Below are 15,836 nucleotides of genomic sequence, written 5' to 3'. Positions count from 1 at the left end.
CTTTTCAGAGTAGCAATCATTTCACAATAAAATTATCATGGAATAAACCTGTTAGCGGTCACGGTCAGTGAATGAGCCTAGTCTACACAAGCACAGGTACGGGGGTGGAAATAGAAGGGATTCCCATCTTAAGTCAGGTTTGAGCTGTTTCCAAAAATGGAGCAAACGATCATTTTCAGGGCATTTTCAATTGACTTTAAAAATGAAAAGACTTTACGGGACATTCTCTCCCATAACCTTGAGGTGTGTTTCCTTGGGCAGATTACTATCCTTAGAAACCACAAGCCCTCAAAAAGAATCAACCATTGAAATCACAGTATCAAAGAAATCTCGATGGGGACAAACAGAATCATTTTAGCTCATTTTCAGATGATGTTTATAGGGATGACAGTGGAACCCTGGTTCATGAGCTGATGAAAGCAGATAGGAAAAGCAAATGAGCTCAGAAGGTGTGTGGTTGTTATAGATGTCTGTTAAAGATGTGCATTTGGCTGTTCCAGTTTAGTCTGATAGAATTGTTCTATCACCTTTGGTTATACAGATCTAAAACCTGTGAAAAAGATTGAGTTTTCTGAAACGACTGTAGGAAGTTCCTCCTCTGAATGATCAACTTCCAGAGCACACGAGCATGTGCTAACAACATAGACACAATTGTTGTTGTGAAGGATGTGTTGGCTTATTCTGGTTGATTGGAGTTAGTTTGTTCATGACTCGCTTGTCCTTGCAGTAGGAAGCGCTTTGTGAGGATCACATGGCCATTTGAATTCAATGGGAGCCAGTAAAGCCTGACTTGGATTTTTTGGCAGCAGTGAAGTTCTGAGAGCCTGAGGAAGAGGAAGGCTCAGTAAAGGATTTAGGGAAGCACCCATGTTTGGTTTCTCTTCTGTAAAGATTTGGTAGATTTGATGCTTCAGTTTGCTTTGCAACTTTATGGTGCTGAAACAAAGGTGGCATTCTTGTTGATATGAGGACATAAAGTGAATCGGAGTTTGTTTAGAAATTTCAGGAATTATGCTCCACAATTGATTTTCTTAGAGTAGGGCATGAAGAGATGGTTGTTTAGGAAGTCAATACAGCAGATACATAGCCATCTAGACAAATTATGTGGACATTATTTTTGATGAATGTTTAAACATGGTCTATACTATCACATCATCAACACTTTTTATGGTCAAGGGCTTTGGTCCCCTGTAAAACGTGCTGTCTGTGCATCATTGGCATCCTGATGATCCGTCATTCTAAAATCTGACAAAATAGAGTTCCCAACCTAATGCTTTATACACATCTACATTGCGCTCAGTAAGATTGCGTAAGAAATAGGGTTGGTAGTTGTGCACGTTGTGAGGACTGCTCAAGTAATAGGTCCCCAATTTTCTCGTTACTGGGAAACAAGCACCCCATTGTAGCAGTTGCGTCTCCGAGGCAATGAAGCAGAGCAGTCCAAGGCCAACTAAGGGGAGGTGGTGTGGGAAATCCCAATTCAGTGGCACACAGCAATAACACTCAATAAATAATTGTCCAGTCAGTGCTTTTCTTCGAAAATCAAAAGTACATATTATTACACGAACACACTACTAAATACTATACATTACATTTTATAAAGTACATCAGATAGGGTCAAATGTCTTTAGTGACATTCTGAAATCACATTTGACCCTAATGGGTCATGACCCCCAACATTACAATATCCCCCATCCATACCAGACAGACAATTTCAAAATAGGGGGGTGCCATTTTAAATAAAACAGGCCTATTGGTTTTGTCAAGGGGTCACTACAATCAAGTAGAACAAGAACCACAGGTTAAAGTCACCATCATACCAATGAAAATAGTAATCAGGTTTAAATGCAATGTCAACAAAAGCATTGTAATGTTTACCAAAAATCATTGTCAAAGACATACTTTGAAAATTAACATAACACGTCTAAATGTTTCTTTGACACATTCGGGCCACACTAATTGCAGCGATAGGATGCTCCACTAGAAATCCTTGCACTCTTTAGCTGTGGAAGAAAAGCTCCAGCTCAAGGAATACCTTGACAATGATGAACACGCTTATTCAGGACATGCATCCTCTAACCTGGGAGACATAGGGTTATGTTTTTGAATCCATCCTAGGGCTTGGGGGCTTCTGAACTCCCTCCATCACACATAGTGCTTAAAACCCTTGTAGGTGGTCCCTGCATTCCTAAGCGCCCCCACGAATAACAGGAAATATGCATACAATCTTCTCTTCATGCATTATGGAAAGCTTCAAGATGTGAGCTGATGAATATTAAATTAGCAGCTCCTTTTCAAAGATGAAAGTCTGATAAGAGAATGTAAAGCTTAAATGGTGTGTATCAAAGAAGAATATTAGAACAATGCAATGATGATTTGATAATTGCTTGGATAAAGAAACAAGAGAGCTCTTCCAGGGCGTGTTCACCTACTTTGCTTGCTTGGAATGGTTTTATCAAAGCTTTGATTCAAAAGGTTGGGGTGGTATTTCTGTTGAGCAAGGCAGATATTATGTATCCCACTCATCATCAATCATCACCTCCCTCCCTACCCATGGCATTTTGCCAGTGCCATCCATGATGACCTAATTGCTGCATGGCTCAATTAAGCACTGCAGTGTTGGCTGTGCAATGAGTGTCTGCTTCAGGTAATGTGGCATTTACAAAGTTTTTAATGCGTGGCAATCCAGAAACTAGGTGTGTTTCCCTTCCCTCCCAGTGCCCACTCAGCCACTTCTTAGTACTTCACTGATTGATTATTTCTTATGTTATGTCACAGCCTTCCCAAAAATTTGAGAAAACCATTCTTGGCTTGTGCCACTTTTTATAATCCATCATGGCTTCCATAACGGATTTGCTCCTCTTCAAATTTTTCTTTTTCAAGTTCAACATTTGTCAACCACAGTGACTCACCACTAGCCAAAGCTTAAGCACATGATGATGATCACTGACACCCCACTATCCTGTAGTAAAACATCTACTACATACCTGGCCTCATTCACCTAACTTACCCTGCAGTAGAATAAGTTAAGTTTACTTCCTTACTGCCAAGCGTATGTATTTGTCAGAAATAATTATAAAGCGTTGTGGAGGGTGGGGCCAGGGAGTAAAGTTGGACTAAGTGCTTTGACTTTTGTGGATGGGATAGTCTGTGACGAACGTGCTAAATACAATCTACATCCGGTTCCTTAATCCTTTCCCTGTACTGCAGTGCATCGTTTTTCCCACATCTACTTACTGCAGACAGGATATTTGCATGATTTTAGACGTGACGGGTATCATTAATTCTTCTTCTTCTGCCTTGTCAGTCAGAGTAAAATTTAAAGGCATTTTCAAGAAGAGAAGGGCCATTGAAATAAGATAATTGTTCATTATAGTTGCCCCAGATGCAGACTGCAGAGAGTAGCGAAGTACGACTAGTAACAACTAGGGCACCGGCTAGCATGCCTCCATTAATTTGGTACAACAAGAATACTTGGATAATGACTTATTCGTTATTGAGAGGTAATTTGTTTTAAGTTTTCCACACTAGGGTGCCGATTCCGATCCTGGAAAAACCGGGTACGAACCGTCGGACGGAGCATTTTCTCCGTCCGACTCGTACCCGGTTGTAACACTTTACAAATATGCAAGTACGATTCGTACGGAAATACTATTTCCGTACGAATCGTACAAAACACCGACCGACGAAAATAAACATACAAATGTGATCCGGGAATGCGCCGACGTGACGTCGGGACGCATGCAGCCTGCGTTTCACGAACCAGGAAGTACAAATCGTACCCACAGCAGTCCAGACGGCAATATTTTTACGGCACCCAAAAAGTGCCGGGAAAGCGAAGTACGCCGCGAAACGACCAGATAAGGGGGCCCGGTATGCGCCGTACCCCCCCAGCCCCCGTAAGTACGCGCCGCACCCCCCCCAGCCCCCGTATGTACGCGCCAAATCCCCACCCGTGTATGTACACCAGTGTACGTACGCACCGTACCCCCACCCGTGTATGTACGGGAGTACGGTGCGTACGTACACTGGTGTACATACACGGGTGGGGGTACGGTCCGTACATACACGGGTGGGGGTACAGCACGTATGCGGGCACATGCCTCCATGGTTGCTATGGGAGTTCGCACTTCGCGCGCTCGGACTTCACTTGTCACATTTGTACGGAAAAACGTCCGGGGACGTGTCGGACACTTTTTCCGACCCGAGGACGTGTCGGGGAATTTTCCCAATGCGATTCGTATGGATTTTTTTACATACGAATCGTACTTGGCAGTTTGTACGGTACTTGTACGATTCGTACGGAAAAAAATCTGGATACGATTCGTACGGGGACATTTTTTCCAAGATCGGAATCGGCCCCAAAGTGTCCATTTAGTTTTTACTAGGAAATCCTTCAAAAGAAACCAAAACTGTCTTTTAAAAGAGGATGCTCAGAGACATTTGCTATTTGCGTTTAGTTTTAAGTGAGGCATGTGTGGCTAATTACATCAAATATTGAATGGCCCTAGGGGACCAGCAATGTACTGTAAATGTCCAACTATATAATTCTTATCAAGTGTTGTGCATTGAGCAATATTATCAATTTGCCTTTTTTCTTTCTTGATATAGCTAATCCTGCTAGTCATCCTTCAAGGAAGGATGTAGTAGCCCAGTTATGACAGCAGAAGATGGAGGCCATACGAGCCATATATCAGCTGCTGGTGGCCCAGGGCGAGGAGGAGGAGGTAGTTGCCCTCGGGCCCAACCAGCCGCCAGCACCTCCAGCTTCCCAACAACAAAGCCAGCACTGCAGTCTGGCAGCTGCCCATCGCACCACCACTGCTACCCTCTCCTTGCTTCCAGACCACACTTTCCAGTACTGCGTCCTCCAAAGGCTTGCAGGAACGGATGGAGGGGAACCTGAAAAATATTCTGGCCTGTATTTAGTGCCCACTTCTTTAACCCCCTTTTATAAATATTTGTTCTAGTGGGTCGAACGTGTGGGTGGAGAGGGTGGGAATGATGGGATTTGGGATCAGGAATTCTATTTGGGCTTTTTGTTGGACATTTTGGACATTGGTTGGAGATGGGGAGATTAGTTTGGGGAGAGGGGTGGGCCAGGTGTGGGTAGGATACATGTGTTTTAATATATTGTTAAAAAGGGAAATACTTATTTATTTTACTTTATTTTTGCCTCAAATCTTCTTTTGGGTGTTTTACTTTGTCCTGCTGCCTTTCTCCGCAGACTGTTTTTAAAATCTGCTTAAAAAAGTTCACAACAATTAGTTATATGGTACACTTATCCTACCACTCTCAAGGCTCTGCAGTCTGCAACTTTATTGACCATTGGGGGAGTTCAATTGCCTATATTGTATAGGAAGGTTGATAGTAGCCAGTCAGTGGTGCTTGCCTTCCTTGACCTTTCAGCAGCCTTTGACATGGTGAATCACCACACCCTATTCACTAGATTATCTTCAGTAGGTGTTGCTGGTCTCGTGTCAAGATGGCTAAAATCACATTTACAAGACCACTGCCACGCTGTGGCTCTGTCCCCCTTCTATTCCAGTTTCAGAACTATTCAAAATGGAGTCCCACAAGGCTCTTCAATCACTCCAATTTTCTTCAATTTGTACATTAGGCAATTGACCTCGCTTATTAAAACATATAAGATCAAGATTATTGATTATGCAGACGATACTCAACTGATTACTTAACAACAATCAGATCGATAACTCTCAGGCCTGCATAATGGACATTTCAAATTTGATGCGTGTAAACTCACTGAAACTAAATGGAGGTAAAACAGAGCTACTTTGTTGTTCCTCCAATAAAGTTCCAGTATCTGTGCCCTCCAATTTGTGGCCTCTGTCTACAGAGGCTCCTCTTGGTGCCTCGGACAAGGTCTGGAACCTTGGAGTAATGTTGGGTGAGAATCTTTCACTCAAAAAAGCATGTGAATGGAGAAGCAGGGGTCTGCTTTGCTCTTCTTCGGGGGCTCAGAATTTTTTTTCAATTCTACCTGCTCAAGCCAAATCTATAATTGCCAGGTGTGTAGTGCTTAGTAGGCTGGAATTGTAATGTCATTCTTTTGGGGGCCCCTAATTACCTGACTAAGAAACTGGATCGAGTTCAGGTAGCATACAGCCAAACTACCATTAAATAGACCACAGAATTTTTCCGCCTCTGGTGCTCTCAGGGATCTTCACTGGTTGCTCATTGAACAGAAGATCCTCTTAAAATCACTCTGTATTGTATTCAAAGCCCTCCACAATAAGGGCCCAAAGCCACTACAGACAAGGCTGAGGAAATACACTCCAGGAAGGCTGCTATGCTCAGCTCCAATTAATCTTGTTCAAGCATATAGATTCAATAGAGTGCGTCAAGGAGGGTGTGCTTTTTCGTATTAAGGCTGCACAGATCTGGAATAAGTTACTATCTCAATTAAGATCTCAGACTGATTTGCTTAACTTTATGAAAGCCCTTAAAACCTGGCTCTTCCCAAAATAACATTGGGAGGACAACTGCATTTTCTTTTAGTTTCTCTTCTTCCTTCATTCAGCCTTTTACTATGAATTTAGCAAGATTAGCAACAGGATACCAGTCTGGTCACAGTGAGCTCTATAAATACTGCATACAAATCCAAAATACAACAATCCTCCATAGTTCCCTTACCTTAATCGATGAACAGAGGGCTGTTACCTCTCTCAGTCTTCCTACTGCAGAGTTTTCAAGGTGCCATCTTATGGTGGTGGTAGTAGTAGCAGGGTAACTCACTAATAGTGAAGGAATCAGAAGCGAGGTCCCACACCCACCTAGGTCTTCCTGTCTTGGGTTAGTCAAGATTAAAGACTTGAACACACCTTGTATTCCCTTGCTTTCACACTTGGAGGGATGGCAAAACTATTCAGAAAATGGTAAGGGTAAAATGGATAACATCATGCATAGCATTTCATACAATTCAACAGACCCCAAATGGAAGGGATGGTTAGTTTGGCCTATCGACACAAATAGGTGTCAGTCAAGATTCAGAGGTACCATCGAAGGTTTTTTTTTATCCATAGGCCTGGCTTACGCTATGTACATTGAGAACATCCGGGGGTGGTGACATCATACAGTGTTGGAAAGTTATGCCTAGATTGGCTAAGAACCTCAACACTGTCACAGGTGAAACGGGAAACAGCCATTACAACACAGCTGTTTCCCCGCAATGCCATTACATCGCAAGTGCAAACAACGCATTTGATGTAACAACGCGTAGCCATTACTACGCGTGTTTTTACATCGCATGCGCTGTTATAACCCATGCGATGTAATGCCGATCCACCTCGTTGTGAGGAAACAGAGGCTCTTCCGTTTCCTCACAACGACGTGCACTGCCCCTCAATGTGAAGCAGGAAGCAGGAACCGGGAGCAGAGACGTCGATGCTGGAGAGGAACCACGAGGAAAGAGAGGTAAGGGTGATTGTGCTTGGTGTGGGAGTAGTGTGGGTAGTGGTTTAGGGTAGTGTTGTAGTGTCTTAGTGTTTTAGGGTTTAGGGTAGTGTAGTGGTGTTTGGGTAGTGTAGGGAGTCATGCTAGGGGTAGTGTTTTAGGGTTTGGGGTAGTGTAGGGGTGGGAGTAGTGTGGGTAGTGGTTTAGGGTAGTGTTGTAGTGTCGTAGTGTTTTAGGGTTTAGGGTAGTGTAGGGGTGGGAGTAGTGTGGGTAGTGGTTTAGGGTAGTGTTGTAGTGTTTGTGTAGTGTAGTGGTTTAGGGTTTAGTGTAGTGTTTGTGTAGTGTAATGTTTTAGGGTCTAGGGTAGTGTTGTAGTGTTTGTGTAGTGTTTTAGGGTAGTGTTGTTGTGTTTGTTTGTGTAGTGTTTCACAGTTTAGGGTAGTGTTGTAGTGTTTGTGTAGTGTTTTAGGGTAGTGTTGTTGTGTTTTTTTGTGTAGTGTTTTACAGTTTAGGGTAGTGTTGTAGTGTTTGTGTAGTGTAGTGTTTTAGATTTTAGGGTAGTGTTGTAGTGTTTGTGCAGTGTAGTGTTTTAGTGTTTAGGGTAGTGTTGTAGTGTTTGTGTAGTGTTTTAGGGTTTAGGGTAATGTTGTAGTGTTTGTGTAGTGTAGTGTTTTAGGGTTTAGAGTAGTGTTGTAGTGTTTGTGTAGTGTAGTGTTTTAGGTTTTAGGGTAGTGTTGTAGTGTTTGTGTAGTGTTTGTGTAGTGTAGTATTTTAGGGTGTAGGGTAGTGTTGTAGTGTTTGTGTAGTGTAGTGATTTAGGGTTTAGGGTAGTGGTGTAGTGTTTGTGTAGTGTAGTGTTTTAGGGTTTAGGGTAGTGTTGTAGTGTTTGTGTAGTGTAGTGTTTTAGGGTTTCGGGTAGTGTTGTAGTATTTGTGTAGTGTTATAGGTTTTAGGGTAGTGTTGTAGTGTTTGTGTAGTGTAGCATTTTAGAGTAGTGTTGAGGGGGTCTTGTAGGGTAGTGTAGTGTTATTGTAGGGAGAGGACTGGGGGTCGGGGGAGGGTTGTGCAGGGGTAGGGTACTATTTACCTAGCAAACTTTAACCACGAGTATAGCTTTACCACGTATGCCTTTGCGTTGTAGTGGCATGCGTGGTAAAAGCATCGTACTGGTTGAATTTTGCGATGTAATGACATGTCGTTGTCATTGACATTGCGTAGTAATATCCGCGATGTAATGGCACGCATGGTATTGGTATGCGATGTAATGACATACATCCAGTGAAACAACGCTTGTCCCTACTCTCAGATGACAAGGATATCAGGGATTTTTTATTAGGTCTCCGTAAGCCACATCAGAAACACTTCACATGTTCTGTTTATAAAGAAATGTGGAAAAGCTGCAGAAGAATGTGTGAAATTGACAGAATTAACTTGGAAAAGGCTTTGGCTGTGGTTGACAATGGCATGACCAGTTGACCACACTAACACCCAGGATATATTCACTGGGCAGCATTGTATCTTCTGCTATAGATATAATGGAACAGGATCTGTCCATCTTACAACACGGACAATCACAGTTATGCTCTATTATGTTGTTAAGTTGGACGCTACAATCATTGTGCTCTGGTTATGTAACCTGTCGACATATCAACAGTACGTCTCTGATCTCTGCATATAATTTAACAGAAAAACAGACAACAATGACACAGAGGGATGCAAAATATACAATGCTGCACATTGAAAATGAGATCAATTACCTTTCACCATGGCAGAGTCACGGTTCACAGAATGGTTAATTCATGGCCATATAACATTGCCAGTAACAACTTTCCAGTTTCAGTATTGCCTAGAACACCACCAGGTAGGCAGGTATGAAGCAATGGGTAGGGACTTAATCCATGAATCTTGGGAATTACCGTATAGATTTAGATGCAGGAACGGGGACACTGAAGTGTTTCTCATTGATACAGACTACAAGAATTCTTTGAGTAGATCTCTCATTTGCCAGGACATTATGCTTCACAGGGTCTGTTATGGTTCAGTAGCTAACTAATCCTGTCATTTGAAAGGTTCTCCAGCTGCCATGATTAATCCAGTGTTCAAGCTGCTCTTGAATGCAGTTGCTTAATGCTAAATGATCAAGGTTGTTGTGGGATGCTTCCAGGCATTGCATATCTTGACACTGTATGTTCTGGGGTTACTTGTTGTATGCAAGTATTGTTTCCACAGACCCACACAGTCAGAGAGACACCATTATGGCCTTTGTTGAAAGTTTCCTTTATACGTTTGATACTCTGGGCCAAATGAAAGCCATGCTTTTACAAAGAGATGTGCACTTAACCTAAGCCAAAGAGACTTTTGGTCTTCAGGTTGCAAGGTCCTCTGCTGAGATACAGGCACTGGTAGGAACTAACTACCCTTTCGATTTCCGAGAAATGGTACAGCGTATCTTTAACATGACTGATACAAAGAGTATAGTACGCCTATTTAAGAACAGAGGATCTGGACTGTTAAGCACCTTGATTCCAGCTTCATATACTCCTTATTCAGAAGCATTTTTGGAGGGCTTCTGCTAATCTTGCTACTGGTAGTGGTTACCCTGAATAAAAATGTTCTGATATGCATGGACATTCCAGTCACCAAGGAAATGGCCCACCCTCGTCGCCAGTGTAATGAAGTACCAGGAGGCAGAGTGAAGATAAATATTCTTCTTTTATTCCTTAGGAGTATAAGTATAAACGTCCTGACCACAGGAAAGCCAGCAGCAACTGCTTTCTGTAGAACTTCGTAGCTAGGCACTCAACACATTTTAGATTCTAGAGCTGCTCATCAGACTTACATATAATTAAATAGCATAACTAAAACATATTGAATAGTGCAAGTGAATACCACACAAAGGGCCTCATGTAGGTGGCCTGGCATTTACCACTTCATAAATACCGAATCATACCGATTCGGTATTTATGAAGTGATAAATGCTATGTAGGTATTCAATCGGTAAAAATTACCGATTCGTAGAAATTCGGTAATTACCGAATCGGTATTTACCGATTCGGTAATGAGGCATACCTTCCCATTGATGGGAAGGTATGCCTCATTACCGATTCGGTAAATACCGATTCGGTAATGGGGGGCGCACATGCAAGGGTGGCAGGGTGTCACATTGACACCCTGTTGCACCCCTGATTCGGCCATGTGTGCAGATGTGGCGCACATACATGCCCTAAGGGCATGTATGTCTGCCACATTGCACACTTAAACGTGCACAAAAATGCTTTTTTACACCTATTCGTCATTTACCACCAACCTTTAGTTGGTGGTAAATAACGAATCCCCACACCCACCACACACTCCCCCTACATCTCATTTCATGATTCGATATTTACCGAATCGATAAAATTACCGATTCGGTAATTTTACCGATTCGGTAAATACCGAATCATGAAATTCTCCCCCTACATCTCAAAAGCCTAAATACCGGTCGGTAACGGTATATTTACCGAAAATCGGCCGTTACCGACCGGTATTTGGCTTCCTACATGAGGCCCAAAGACACTCTTGGAGCGACGCATGGTACTTCATCTTGGCACACCTCGACTGCAGGAGCTAAGCGAGTCTTGGTTCCTATTGTTTCAACCAGTCTGGATTGACTGTGTTCTCCCTGTCCTCTGCTGCTTGATCCGCAGCTATGAATGCATGTTGGACCTTTGTCTAACACTTCCATCGGTAGCGCCACTGGACGTGGATGCATTGCTGGACCCGTTAACAGCCCGCATACTGCGTTGTCCTCAGTCCATTCCAATGTTGATGTTGGCATTCTTAAAGCCATCACTGGACACTTCAGCTCGCATTGGACCAGAGACTGGCTCTACTACAGGCACGCAGGCTTTGGATATAACAAATGCCTCTGCAGCATCTACTGTGGGAACTGAGAAAATTCATCTTTGCTCAATTGACCTGATCTGTGAAGTGTTACAAGGACCGTCGTCTGTTAAGGCAAGCAGCAGTGATATTGCTTCTCCCACACAGGGCACAAAAAACATTTGCCTCTCTGTGTGCTGCGAAGAATTTGGTCTTTTTAAAAAACAACCGAAATTGGAATTTTAAACAACATTTTTCTTTTCCATACTATCACTGAGCTACATGGCTTTCAGACATGCTCAGTGGCTCAGACTATATATATATGAACATATTTGAAAGGACTATTAGAAGTTATTTTTAGAGATTTTATGAATTTTCAGAAGCTTTTTAATGACTTTTTAAAAATGTTTAAAGGCTTGATTAGAAGGGCATTCCCTTTTTAGTATGTCATCCAGTCGGATGAGGAGTGGGTGTTATGTTTCATAGGGTACCACAATATATGCCAGAGTATTCTCCTAACCTTTCACCTACATTTACAGTACCATTACACTACATAACAGGTTTTGGTACTGATCTTTTACCTTGTTACGCGCAGCATAAAATGTTGTGTGGTTTTCCCTGAAAACTAGCCTCATTAATTATGCATGGAGAGTCTCAGAATCACAGCAGGATTATCATCTTCTGCATAATATCTATGTTTAAGGGTCATCCCTTCCATCATCCTCGGCCAACATGACACAGCAAGGTAGAATCCCTGTAGGGTACGTTTTGGGTATATATACATCTTATCTTTGCCAAGGCAGGAAGAGGAGAAAGACTTCCATGCTGACAAACTGACGTGAGACATTGAGTTTCCTGCACACAGAAACTCCAACTCACAGTGGTCTGACATCCCTTGTGGGGTGTCCATCTCTAGAAAAATACAGGGTCCCACAGTCTCTCACTTCAGGTAATGGGGTTGACTTCAGCCTAATGGGATTCTCAGCTCTACACCTACATACATGCTACGTACACTTAGATACAGCTAGTTAGGGTTGCATTGTAGGAGTACGCACTATTATGTACTTATATGCGTGCATATATCCATTGTTTAAGCACTATGGTAGAACTCTACCATCCGTTTACTCTGTTGGTGCTTAATATAATTTATATCTGTTTCTGTCTTATGGTTGTTTCAGCACACCTATTTTACACTAGAATGATGCTGGTTCAATAAATACTTATTAAAAAACATCCCCACCGTTTATTCTGTGTATCTCTCTGAAACAAAGTGAGCACGAGTGACTGAGCGAAAAGAACTGTACTGTTTCCACGATCCCTGATGGGACAGAGATGTCATGTTCGATAGTTGCCAAGAACTATTCTCTCCTTGGTAAGAGGAGTTTACAGTGGCACTGTGAGCTAGCTAGGTTTACAGGCAAACATACCCGGTGGGGTTGTCTGGAATTAGTCTGGACACCAATCCCACAATCTATGCTGTCTAAACGTGCAGATCCTATATAGGTTTATAGGAACTACACGACAGTGGGGCATCAGCAATTATTAGATTTTTTATTTATTTTTGCCTGCCTTCCATAGAGTTTTGATAGGCCCTGGTTGGGCACTAGCAGTTATTTAATGCATTTCTTTCAATTTATGCCTACCTACCTTTGCCTCCTGTCGAGCCTCCATGGGTCCTGGTAGAACACTAGCAATTATTTAATGTATTTCATGTATTTATTTATTTTTGTCTCCCTCCTATAGTGGCCCCATGGATGCTGGTCAGAAGTCAGCAATTATTTATTGTATTCCGTGGAATTGTACCTCCCACTCCCTACCTCCCATAGTGTCCCAATGGTCCAAGGTGGGGCACCAGCAATTATTTAATTTTTTTTTTTCGATTTTTGCCTGCCTCCCATGAAGTCCTCAAACAACCCTTTGTGGACTTCATCAATTATTTAGTGGATTTTTTTAATTGCCTGCCTTCCCCTGTCTCTTTAGTGTTCCAATGGGTCCTGTTGGCACACCAGAATTATTTATGCATTTTTTTATTTTTTCCTGCCTACCAGAGAGTCCCCATGGGACATGATGGCCCACCAGCAAATGTAATGCAATTTTTTAAATGTGCCTCCCTTCTCTTGCTTCACATTGTGTCTCAATGGTACCTGAAGGGGAACCAACAATTATTTAATGTGTTGTTTTTGATTTTTGCCTGCCTCCTGCAGAGCCCCCCAGGCCATTGTGAGGCACCAGAAATTATTTAATGTATTGTTTCAGATTTTTGTATGCCTCCCCTGCCTCCTATTAAGTCCTCATGGGCCCTAATGGGGCACCAAGAATTATTTTATGTATTGTTTTTAGTTTTTCCTGTCTATCCATGTCTCTCATACTGTGGGCATGGGCATGAAATGTCTCTCCGCTTGCGTAGTTCTTCCCACTCTGTGCTCTGCGTAGTGCAAGGAGTTCCAAAACATTCTGTGGAGTGGAGTTTTTTTCTGCACTTGGGCTAGTCAACATAAAGTTGTCAATCACGGAAAATCTTACACCACTAATTTAAGCCTGACTGCTCTTTGCTAAGCTACCAGAGGGTTGAGCACACGTTAATTTGGGGTTTGCTTGAGCCTTCACCCTGACAAGGATTGTGGTTCCTGTTTGAGTTGGGTTTTAACCCCCTCAACCAGTAACCACATTTCTTGCAGACTTCATAACATATAATTATAATGCTCCTGAAGACACAACCATGGCTTGGACTGACAACACAAGGGTGCTGATTGATCATTCTCTAGCTGGCCACACTGAGTTGAAGACGATTTCTACTTTCCAGAGTAATAAAACAGGAGCCAAATATACATATCTTCTGTTCCTATATTAAGGAATGGGCCCCTTGAGGTAATTTGACCAGTAACCAATTATTTGGTGTTCTTCACAGAGGTGGGGATCACTAACTTCACACCACTAGATAAAGGATCTCCAGAGAAGAATACGTATACTTTGATGGGTCCTTATGAAATGCCTTTGATCCTTAGGAACCGAAGATGCATGAAACATGCCGACTAGGAATCCCTAAAAGAGAATGCTAGAAATATTATTTCCTGTGGTTTCTCATCTTATGTTTTTAACTTTGACATAGATTTTCTATTTTTTAATACAAAATACAGTTTTTTTAATCTAAAGTCAATGTTAATCAACCTACAAAAATCTTCCAATTCAGTTGCTGGCATCATAAACATAATAAAACATACCATGTCTCTTTGTAAAGCACACTTTCACCCAGTAGGGTATCTTAGTGCTGGATAACAGGTGTTTATTGTAATCCAACTCAATGGAACTCATTTGATCAACCTCAGAAGTATGAAAGACTGAGTGGACATGTCTGTGCCCATGAGGTCAAATACAGATACCTGCATTGGACACATCAGTCCACTAAGCCCCCAGACAATACATCCATACACTTAAACTCCATCTGACATAATAAGATCCCTGACAAATAGCCCTCTAGAGGGGCCTGTTGAACATTGCAGCACCAGCCCGACGAGGAGCAAAGCCCAATGATGAAGCATGCCACCCTCCGGTGGGTAAGGGATTGTGCTCCGATGATCAGATGCTCCTAGTGACTGAGTGGGTTCTGGGTATTTAATATACAACATTGAACCAATATTGAACAGTATACTGCATTGAATTTGCTGTCAGATAGGAGAATCTATATTGGACTGTAATATCTCTGTATCCTTCAACGATTAAGATATCGTAAATAATAAAATGAAATGGAGTGGAACAGTTGTGTGCAACAGATAGTGAATCAAGGAGGACACTGCATTTATTTGACCAGGGGTGGCTAAGCTGAGAGAGCTGAGAAAAGACCAATTCAACATTCAATTTAAGCGTAGACTTTGAAATGGGCAAACAGTGACAATAGAAGTTTCTATTTAATAAAAATAACTTACATAACAGGATGTCTGCCATCCCTATCTTTTGTTTCATTACCTTTCTGGGCTGCCAGTGAAGATTTAAAATCCTTTCCTACAGTGTATATTGCTTCCACTGGTAAGTCAGACAAATAGGTAAATGGACACCACCCTTGGAACATGTACTTTACTTGTGCAAATGAGTATCTGCAAATATATGATTCATGTTTTGTTGGCTGTGAGGGTTTGGTAAACTAAAATTGATAATGCAAAGTTAGTGGGTATCATTCTGCACCAATGCTTGCATTTTGCATTTTACTGGTATATATAATTTCATTTTCCTTTCATTTAATTAAGTCCATCTCTCTAGATTCTTCTGAGACCAATCAGCATATTTACTGAGTCTAAAGCAATACTTAAATTGTTTTCATAGTGGTGTTCAATTCTACAGGTCTATCTCCTTCAGTAGACATCCTAAAATACCAGTGACAACAGCCAGAAGAAGGACGATTGCCTAGTATCTGCTTCAATGGGAAACAGGAGGACTCAAAGAGCACACCTCTGTGGACTCGAAAGAGGTATATTGTTCAGGAAAAAAGTAGAGTATTTGCACAAATGGCTAAATTTGATTAAATCATTGACTTGCTGTATGTTTGTCTGAATGCAGAAAATTGTTGT

Source organism: Triturus cristatus, chromosome 1_2 (genome assembly GCF_964204655.1).
Source record: "Triturus cristatus chromosome 1_2, aTriCri1.1, whole genome shotgun sequence".
Classification (NCBI taxonomy): Eukaryota; Metazoa; Chordata; class Amphibia; order Caudata; family Salamandridae; genus Triturus; species Triturus cristatus.
The sequence above is the reverse complement of the archived record's forward strand: the minus strand, read 5'-3'. Positions refer to the sequence as shown.